Here is an 11,069-nt window from a genome sequence, read left to right as displayed (position 1 = left end):
GAAATGATTTATTTGATTTCGATTTGTAGTTTTATGTATTTGAAATGATTTTTCTAAACATAATGTAGGCTTTAAGGATGTTTTGAGGTTAGGGGTATTTTGGTAATTTAATAATTTTTCAATGATTTTTATCGTAAATTTGTTTTTCTCTGTAAGATGATAATTTCTATGTTTTTGGGGTTATGTTTTCCTAGCGTAGTGTGATTTCTACTGTTTTGTTTGCTTGAGATATCTCATTCGGATTTTTGAAACATATCTAGCAACAAAATATAACATTGGAATAATCATCCATTATTGGGAACTGTTGCAATCGGATTGACGAGTTGATTAATCAGGAGAATGTAAAAATAAAATGTTTACATGTCTAAGTGAGATCTGACTAAGTTTGAGGATAATTTGAGTAAGGCCTAAACATATCTGAGCATTATCTGAGCAAAAATTGAATGCCCTACTCTACCTAGAGTACACATGAAGGTGTGTGCATAAGAATGTTTGGGGCACATGTGTATGTGTAAACTACTGATAATCACGAAGCAAAGGATCTACAGTTCTTTGAAGGAAGTGTACAAAAAAAGGAGTCAAATTATCACAACTAATGTGTGTATGTGTTTTAAGAAGATAAACTAAGAAAATAGATCGAACATACGTAGACATGGCTGCCTGGTGCACCAAGCCTATAGTTCGCAAATGGAATACGAGATTTTTTATTCTTTTTAACTGAATTGCTCACATGGATTCCATTAGTTCTAATAGAATTGGCAAGGATGTGGTTCCAAGTTTTAGATTGCTCAAATTAACTTCTTAATTTATACAGGATGTATACATATTCCACCAAGCACTCTTAATTTGGTCAAGCTATCCCAAGGATGATTGGTTCTCAAACTTGTGACATAAATTTCTCATTATTTTCATTCAATCGTAATATGACAATTGACAATCAATCTGATCATTCATGTGCGGCTTCTCAAGGATCTGTGACGGAAGTTTTGTTTTTTGATAAGTAAGCATTCAAGATGTTGTTCGGTCCTTACCCTATATTAATTACTGTACATTCAATGTCTCTTTCAATATGAGATCGAAGATTTAAAGAAGCACATTCAACCTCTATCCGATCCATCCCAACAGTAGAATTTAATCCTAAACTAGATAAATAATCAGCACATTGATTCGTTTCCCTTCATTGATGCTTGAAAATTGTTTCCTTGAACTCAAGACTACAATGTTATAATTTTGTCAAGCAAATGTTCATAGACCATACACTACGTCACATTGTGTTAGATGCGACTGTACTATGGCGCTATAAACGACTAATCCAAGCCATCGTTAATGGCGATGGTTTTTAACAATCATTTTTAGGCTAACGATGGTGGTTTTAGATCAGACTTTACTTATAATGTGAAAAAAGCCCAAATTCAAAGGCCTTAGGCTGTCAAATTTCATAAAATTCGACGGTCTAAGGAGTCGAATTGGCGTTGAATTTTTTATTGTCAAAATTTTTTTTTTCGACTGATTGAAACTTTCAAATTAATGTAGGATGGGAGAAATTCGACAGTTCTAAACCATCAAATCTGAGAACATCAAGAATTTCAACGATCCTAAACCGTCAAAATTCAGTTTCTAAAAATTGTGGGCTTTTATGGCCCATCAATTTTTTCAGTTTCTATCATCAATTGTTATTTGTGACAGATCGTAGCCGTGGAAACATTAGACAACTCTCAAACCCACGATCGATGAAATTAACCCACAAATTGAGAGATAAAAAACTGGTTTCGTCTCGCTCCCTCTCAAGCACTCTCTACGCAACTTCAGGTTTGTTGAGATGGAGACTCAATCTCCCTCTCAACCATGATCTCACTCTACACAGCTTCTAGATCTAGGGTTCGCAGAGATAAAATTTCAAACATTAAGGTTTATGTTTTTACCTGGCGGAGCGATGGCGAAAATCCTGATCTTGGTTGGAGCTCAAGCCTAATCTCATCCTGATCTTCGATCAATTCTTCCTTAAATTCTTCACTAAACCTACCTTTGATTGCTCTGTTCAGGTAAGGTTTTACTTCTCTTTATTTTTTTGTTTCTTCTTTTGAAATTTGAGATTTTGCAGAATCTTTGACATTTGGTTTGAGTAATTTGTTTTTTTTTGTGTGGTAATTAATCATTTTGTTATAGTTTTTTTTATCTTGTGTCTACATATTTGGTTTTGTTATGGTTTGTTTTATCGGTGATTGGATCCAAATAATCGAAGAAGAAGAATAATGTATGTGGTGGGCCAAAACACATCCAGCTGCTGGGCCAAAATTTGTCAGAAATTAGGATGTTCTTTTATGGGAGTCCACAATCTCCAGGATTGCATTTGCAATGTTTTACCAAGAGTGAGACCTAAAATTGGGAAGGAATTGACACAAACGTAATAGAAATTTGAATTGATGTTTGTTAGCATCAGAGTGAACCAAGAAACTGGAGCAACTGTCAGACAATCTGGTTTTGGTATTTCTATTCAAATAGGCAATCTGAAATTTAATAACTTTTTTTATAAGCAAACAAAATAGTGGTTAGTAATTAGTAATCGTAGGTGAGAGTGGGTTTTAAAGATCTATGACTCTAATTCAATGAATTAGGAAAAGAATTCCACTTGAAATTTGTTCGTATCATCTTGAAGACCCATCAACCTCCTTATGAGCCATATGTAGAATTCCAGATCCTTGAATCTAATGGTTGTTTTGATCACCATGTGAAAAAGGGGTAAATTCGATGCCAAGGTCTGTCAAATTTGCTTGAATTTAGCCAAATTCAATGGAACTTGATGTCGAATTTACCCTTTTTTTCACGTAGTGTTCTAATTGCATTATGTATTAGAAGAGATGATACATTAGGAGTGGAAGAGGGAATCAGAGTAGCGATGGTGAGTTTTCTCTCTCGTCAATAGAAGCTTGTATATGTAATGGAAATATATCACTAATGTTTCATTTTTAGTCCCTATAGAAATTCACACATTTGATGGAAGACCAGTAGATATTAGGAACATATAGATATGTGTGTAGTGAAAGGAGGGATATGAACACACTTGAACCAACAGAGTTGGATGTTGGCTTTTATAGTTTAGGAAGTGATTAAAGTAATTTTCTTCTCAAATTGGTGGTGTTTGAAACTTGTTAATTGCTAAAAGACAAGCATATGTATCTAGATTAAGGAACAAACATGAGAGAGAACAACATAGGACCCACCATGCTCAAGTAGCGCCTATGTTGGGCCATCTAGATTAAGGAACCTTGAATATAAGTAATTGAGTTTCTATTTTATTGCTAAAACTTTCACTCACTCCTAAATATTTTGGGGCTCAAACCATTGAACTATTATGATTCGGATACCATTTACTTACCAGCTAGAGGATGTACTACAATTTGGCAATCCTTATCTCCTTTGTCATTTGTGAATTTCAATCAAGTCTTCATTTCTTTAATGTTTTTAGCAAGTAAGTTTGAATCCTAAGAATTACTTATTTTTTGTAGATCATTTTTCTCTACAACTCTCCTTTTGCTATCGCTTCTATGTTTTTTTTATTTTTTGAGTGGGCTAGAATCCTTCCTTTGCTTATATTTGTTGTGTGGTTTGATGCAGTGAATTTGATCTTGCCGTTGTAGTTACAGTCAGAAGAATCTTCCCATTGTTTGTTAGCCCTCAGCTTTAGCTCGCCCGTCATAGATAACAATTCATTTGCACCAATCAATAATACCCTTGCAGGATCCATTGTGAGTACATGATGGTTATATATTACATATCAAAAAGAATATTACAGCATCTTCTCTTTCTGGTATCAACATTGAAATAACTTTAATATTCTCAAAGTAAATTGATTTTATTGAATTTCACTCTAGTCTTCAATACAACATGTTTATCTATAAGTTCCAAGAACATAGTTTCTCTACTTTTGATCATTGGAACATAATCATATAAGGGAGAAAAACACTTGGATGAGAACAACTACCAGCAAACCTCATATAAAATAGACTACATGATTTTTGGGGGAGTGGAATCCACACATGGTTACGTGATGACATTTCAGGCTGCTGGGCCATCGAAATGGCTGAGTTGTGTGGGGTGTGCATAGTTTTTAAATTACTTCTGATGCAGCGTACTCTGCTGCCAAAGATGTAATTTTTCCATATATTTATTGGTTGTTTTTCTTAATGTGTCCTCACTAAAACTTATATAGTTAAAATAGAAAGTAACATGCCAGTGTCATCATAAGCAGAAACTACCCCTTTTCTTCTTTGAATTGCATATTTATGTTATGATTTTTTAGTTAGGAATAATTTCTGTTATTTTTTGTACCTTGGGTATGATTGGTTAAGAGTATTGATTAGAGCAAATGTTGTCGGAGGTTGTTGCTGAATTAAAATAACTTGAGATACTATTTCAAAATTGTTGGTTTCATACTGTCTATCCCCTCCCTCACGAAAAATCTTTCTTAGACCAACATCTCTCTATAATCTCTTGAACATGAAACAACTAGCCATTTCGTATAGCTGCAAGTACTACTAGAAGATAATATGTATAGGTTTCTCCTCTAATTTTTTTCCATTCTGAAAATTTGTATGTATTATATGATATTAATTTGGAATGCTATAAGTTCTTCACGGGTTTCTGTATAATCAGGAGGAAATTTACCCTTGTTCGACATTATGTACACTAATTTTCAACTGCATATAAAATCTTTGAGTGAGTATGGAGTAATCCCCAGATGTACTCACTCCTAATTTAACAAAATGACATAGTAAATCTGCTTGCAAACTCAAGACAAATATTTGATACAGCTTTTTCGTCACCCTATGTGTGTGTAGACCTAACCATCTGAAATTGAGTTTTGCCTATCTGAGCACTTTCTAGGACCGACATAGGGTCTTTATGAACCCTTATAGATGGTTCTGAGTTGTGATTCTTGGTGGAGAATTCTTTAGGTGTGATTGACTTTATAAGTATTCATGTTTTGTATGTTTTAGAAAACATGAATCTGTTTACACACTTGGGGGTTGAAAAATAAAAAAATTCCTTGCTAGTGCATCTTTGCCTAAAGTATTTCAAGGATCTAGATGTGGGTTTGTTTAAAAAAAGAGACGAAAGAATCAAGATCCAAAAAGAAGAATAAGGATCTACTTTATTATTTTTCATTTCTTGTTATGGGTATATTTATTTAGAATTTGAGATTAATTTTTGTTTAATTTTTAGGTAACTTTTCGCAAATCCGAATCAACCATGAGAGCTTGTGGGTATATTGCTCCTGCGATTGATGAGAGGAGGGTTAATTGCAATCTTGCTTCTTTGGGTGTTCAAAGATCTAGACCCTCAACTCCAAAACATGGTATAGCTTTAATTCGTTTTTTACATTTTAATTTTTCATAAATATCCTTATCAATTTCTTCTCTTTTTCTATATTATAATCTAATAATAAATATATATTTTTTTCTTTTACTTTTAATGTTTATTGGGATTTTATTTATCATTTTGCAAATGAAACCATTCATATGAGAAAAATCATATTGTGATTACAAGAAATATAAGATTTAGCTAAACTACTTGTGTTTTTTTTTTTTTTTCCTTTTTTTGTTGCATCTTTTTTATCATGAATTTATTCACAAGCAAGTTATTGGTCTTTCAGAATCTCTCTTCATTTTGCCTTTCAAGCAGAATGGAGGTTTGGAAGATAATTACACTTCATGTCGGGGTAAATTTGATAAGTTAAGTACTAAACTAGAATAGAAATTACAATTTAAAATAAAAAATGTTGTGCTAAGCTGTCACCATACCACATGCACAAAGAGAAGAGAAATCTAATTCCTTAATCCATCTATTTTTGGGAGCAGATTCTATGTAGTGTGTTTTTGCTGTGGCACTTTTTCCACAATTGAGAGAGCCAATCCCTCACCCCTCTAGGATTCATGTCTTTGATTAGATCTAAAAGTAAAAAACCAAAAATAAAAAAATGGAGTGATTTTGCTATCTTGTTAACGTGGTACACGCTCAACCGTCTGTCGAAAATAGCTACAGGATACTCTTTAAGAGAAAAAGTACTGTAAGATCCACTCAATCCAGCCAATCAATCTAATCTAATCATATTTTTACATTTCAGTCATTTTTATGTTTTCTTATTGATAGGTGACAGTGTAAAAATCCACCTTATGTTAGTGGACCTCTTCCCAAGTGTACCTAAGGTACAAAAATCCACTGAGATGATGAAAAAAGATTTGTTCCCTTTTCCAAGACCTCAATGTTATTCTTTTTAAATATCTACATGATGAAGGAATTTTGATCAATTGTGTTTTATTTAAAGGGGTGACAATATGAAATGGCATCCAATCGCTTTGGAAATGGCAGAGAAATGAACATAATTCAAGTGGATAGGTAAAATGAACACATAAAAAAATAAGTCACTTTCTTTTGAAATTGGACTATGAGTAATCTGATATGATGTGTTTCCATATATTATGGATTTCTAAAATAGAGATGGTTTCATGTTACCGATAATAGCCATCCTAATATCTTTTTTCTTTACTATTTGTGCTAAGAGCTACACTCTACAGGTTGTAAGTGATAATGGGAAGGAGGTCAGATGCCAACACCCCTTCAAGTTGCAGTAAGAATGTTGCTGCTGATGGGGTCTCTGCAGTACCTTTCTTTCCTTCAAAAGAAGAATTTGAGGGCCTTTTTCATGGAGGTGTGATGGCTCTCAGGGGAGAGGTACCATCGGCACTCTTTGAGTTTGTTGCTTCTCTATAAGTTAAATGTAGCTTCAGTTTGGCTTTCTGCTTGTACTTACAGCTTTGGCAAGCGTCTGTGGTTTAGCTCAAAATGGTTTGAGAATTACACAATCTAAGTAGAGAAACTTCTCATAGATTTATTGTGTCCATTAAGAAAATTAATTTGGGTCACAATTTATTAAAATGGATTTGAGTTGGACAACAAAGAATAATTCAAAGATTATTTTAAGTTGGTTGATCAAATTCTTCTCTTTGTGTATTTGATCCTCTTTGGATTAGTTTGTAGAGAGGTAAAGAACAAAAGAAATGTTGTCTATTCTGTTCTTGTTGAATGAAAAATCGTTGTACCTATAAATTCACACATATCTGGGTGTTCAAGATTATACAGTAGAAAACCTATGAGTCATGGTTGTTAGATGTCTCTGTTCGGATCTTGAAAGTTGTCTTGTTGTTCTGCAAGTCCACAACTTGTAGGGATGGAAGACTTTGCCAACTTGGTGTTTTCTCATTAGTTGAACATTTTGGAACTAAAATGGGATACTAGAGAGAATGATTATATCATTCATGTCATGTTGTTTTTCTCAGGTTACATTAGAAATCATATTTTATTTTTTTGCATGTATACCATGTTCATAAAATGTAATGTAGCATGTTTTAGCTCCAAATATATCATGAGAGATTTGTGACCAACTAATTGTGTATAAATTAATCATGATCCTTATAATTCTAAGATTTTAGTCTCGGGAGCTCTTTTGAAGGACTACTTTCATGATTGGACTTCTTTTCATGCTCTTTACTTTAGTTTATCATTTGTCTTCCACTGCAGTATCCCATGTAACTGTGAGCTTGAAAAAATGCAATAGTTATACGGAGAACAGTCCAACCATGATCTTTTGATCGAACTCACGGCGTTTTCCATGAGACATGATGATAGAGTTCTTCTATCATCATGCCTCGATCAAGTTCTCTTTGGTAAGACCTCTAATGAACCAAATGTAAATTTTTTGATACTTGTTTCGGTACCCAGTTTCCTGACTTCTTTGGTACTGAACTATTAAGTTACAATCCCAAACATCTAAATTTTTTTCGAATTTTTGGAATAGATTTACACGTGGATTGAGAAAATATTTGCAAAATGTTGATTTTTTTTTTTTTTGTTTGCAGATAGGAACACGGCCCAGCTTTTAAATTGGCAACAACGAATTGACATAATCGTTGGATCGACTAGGGGCTAGCATTTCTACATGGAGGTTCACATACAAGAATAATCCACAGATACAAAAATTGCAGCAACATTCTCCTTGATGAGAATATGACTGCAAAGGTAACCGACTTTGGACTTGCTCGATTCTTTGAAGCCGATTAGTATCATATCAACACTAGAAGTATGATTGAGATACCAATTAATTTGGTCTCTCAGAATGCTTGTATCCCTGTTATTGTTCTTGATGCACAAGGATATTACAGTATCTTCCAGCATGCCATGTAGAACCAATCAAAAATAAAAATTAAAAATGCATTTTTAATTCCTCCATTGAATTCGATTTATAGTCATGCCTATATTCATTATGTTGTCTTAATTTGTGCTCTCAATACCTCAATCCACATCACCTTTTTTTTTTCTTCTAAAAAATCCAGGAAAATGACAGCATTTATGGCGAATGTCAAAAGTTGTCGTTTTTTCTAACACTTTCCCTACTGGCCTCATCTGTCGCAAATACAAAATTACTCCATCCAAAACGACTGCTCTTGCAACGGTTAGAGCAGTCGTTTTTCTCACAATATGACGTTGTGATGGTCTTGTCCAAGGACTAGTCCCAGGACATGTGCAATGCCTGCATATCACACGCACCATGATCTTTTTGTTTTATTTTTTATTGCAGGTTCTTTTATAAAGATCATTTTATCCTTTTTAAAATGTTATTTCTTTTTATAAATGAAAATATGCTTTTGAAAAAATGGGTTCAATGAATGAAGGCTAGTATGGGGATTTAATTTTTATTATAAAACTTATTTTTTTAAAAATAATATAAAATAAGAGCGTAAAATAGTAAAATAACATTTGAATTTTAGCCCCTTAGTGAAAGGGGTAAGTGTAATTATCAAAATATTAAAAGGTTAAAATGGAATTATATCAAATTATAAGACGTCAAAGTGTAATTTACCCTATTTATTTTTCATCTATTGATGTTGATGTTGTTAGTGAAGGGAAAATGAATAAATGTATAATTAAATAATTTAAATCATATTAAATAATTCTAATTTATTTATTAAATGTTAGCTCATTAACCTTTATATTTAAATATATATGTCAGAATCATAAATGCTTTTCATCCACATCAGAAATGTTCCCCACAATGTTACTCTAGCACGACTCATATTTTAATCAGTCCATGATAATATGACTTACCAAGTGGCATACTCAAATGATTCTATGAAATGGACAAGTTCAGCAACTGTAGATCTTCATGTCTCGGGATACATTTTTTATGGGAAAGTGCAATCATGTATCCCGAGGCCTAAAGATCTACGATTTCAAATTTGTCCACGTCATAGAGTCATTTGAGTATGCCACCTGACGAGTCATATTATCTCGACTCTATTTTAATTATTCTTACCCAACGAGTTTCTTACTTATATCGAGAGAATTTCTGTGTTGACTCATAATCCAGTCGAGTTGTAACATCTACATTTCAAAGAATTTCTGTGTTGACTGTTAGGTGAGAACGGTAGGTGCAACTCAGAACCAAAAAAATGGGTTGTTTCGGATAAAATTTAAAGAAATGTGGTCCTGAAATCATTTGAGAGAGAGAGATGCAGAGAAGGCTCTATGGGTTTGGGAGTAGAAATTGTAGTGGCTATGACGGGGCTGTGGGCAGTTTTCCTGCGGCCATGGCTTATGAGATATGCAGGAGAGATGGCTGAACTGATGGGCTCCGCGTTACACCGTATCATCAGAGGTAGTCCTTCTGCCTTTGTCCTTTCCACCTATCTTCCTTACTCCTCTTAGTCTTTCCTGCATTTCTTCTAAAATGTCTCCTCGCTGTACTTAATTTGTGTTTATTTTGCTTTCTATTACTTATTTTGTGCGCGTACTGTATTTACCTAAGTCAAGTGATGTTTGTTAGACCCAATTTTTTATGAGAGCTACTATTGCCGTACCAACTTTTACTAATGCCAAACCAATTCCTATATATATCAATAATGAATTGCACACAGTTGGTGTGGCGTTAGTAAAAATTGGTGTGGCAATAACAGCTCTTTTTTTTTTTTTTTGGTTGTTGTTAAATGTTGGATTAAGTTGAAGGCACCCTAATTATTACTAAGGGCTCCCCACACTGTAGCAATTTTCTTCTTCTTATATAGGTTAAAAGTTTCATAATGGGTTGCTTTTCGGTGATGATGATGAGGAGATCACCTTCACCAAAAATCAAGAGATCATCCTGACTAAAAATCAGTTCATTTTAAAATTTCTTATCCCATTAAAAGTGATTTACAAAAAATATGGACGATTTATGGTTCTTCAACTTGTTTTGACGGAATTAGAAATTTCAGAATGAACTGATTTTTGATGAGGATGAAGAGATTGTCTCCCCAAAAATCAACTCATTCTGAAACTTTTAACCCATATATGACAACAATTTGACTATGGTGTGTGGTGCCTATAATGCTACCCTTTTATATCTTGGGGACTGTATCCTAGATGGGCATGTATGATTGTTTCAAACATGCTTGGTTGGTCGAAGTAAGTGAGACCTTCACCTTCTTATTACTAAGTACTCATTTGACTTGCTTAGGAAATAAAATAAAAGTGTACGACATTGATCAATGGATCCATCCTCAAGCCAAACATAAGCTAGTTAAGTAGATTATTTAAAATTCTTAATTACTGTTGATATCGTCACTGTTTTACTCACAAGAGTCATTTTCAACCACCATTCGATCCATATCTAATCAATTTCCATCCGAAGTTGTCATTATCATATCGAATCGCCCTATCCTTGATTGATGTTGGAGACCACCTCTTTGGTGAAAGAAAAGATAATATATTGGCTCAGTGTGACATCCCAAGTCCCAAAAATAATTTCCAAACCCATTTAACTTGTTGTCTAGTTCAACATATATAGTGATTTTATTATTGAAGCTTGCCACTAGCACAGTCTCCTAAAGAAGTTTAGGCGTTGCCTCTGGATGGCATTGATAATGATGCTTAGGTACATCAAGAGATTTTTATCCCAAAAAACTCAATCCAGTATTTCACATAATCCTGACCAATCAATTGCATGATGCTTGACGTGGGTAATTTTGAAAGTTAGA

At 33.7% G+C, this 11,069-nt stretch overlaps 1 long non-coding RNA gene across 7 annotated transcripts; it reads left to right on the top strand.

Annotated features, from left to right (window-relative positions):
• The first annotated feature begins 979 nt into the window (after positions 1-979).
• LOC147391601 (uncharacterized) lies at positions 980-9,881 on the top strand. 7 transcript variants are annotated; one of them, XR_015183284.1, is made up of 8 exons: positions 980-2,042; positions 3,616-3,746; positions 5,224-5,356; positions 5,654-6,206; positions 6,326-6,396; positions 6,576-6,732; positions 7,579-7,724; positions 7,917-9,881. It is a non-coding gene; the product is annotated as an uncharacterized LOC147391601 (long non-coding RNA). The 7 variants fall into 7 exon arrangements; XR_015183287.1 differs by having other exon boundaries at positions 1,517-2,042; positions 6,151-6,206; positions 6,561-6,732; XR_015183285.1 differs by having other exon boundaries at positions 1,524-2,042; positions 6,151-6,206.
• Positions 9,882-11,069: the final 1,188 nt, after the last annotated feature.

This window comes from Akebia trifoliata, chromosome 11 (assembly GCF_017979445.1).
Source record: "Akebia trifoliata isolate Shusen 1 chromosome 11, ASM1797944v1, whole genome shotgun sequence".
Taxonomy (NCBI): domain Eukaryota; kingdom Viridiplantae; phylum Streptophyta; class Magnoliopsida; order Ranunculales; family Lardizabalaceae; genus Akebia; species Akebia trifoliata.
The sequence above is the reverse complement of the archived record's forward strand: the minus strand, read 5'-3'. Positions and strand labels throughout refer to the sequence as shown.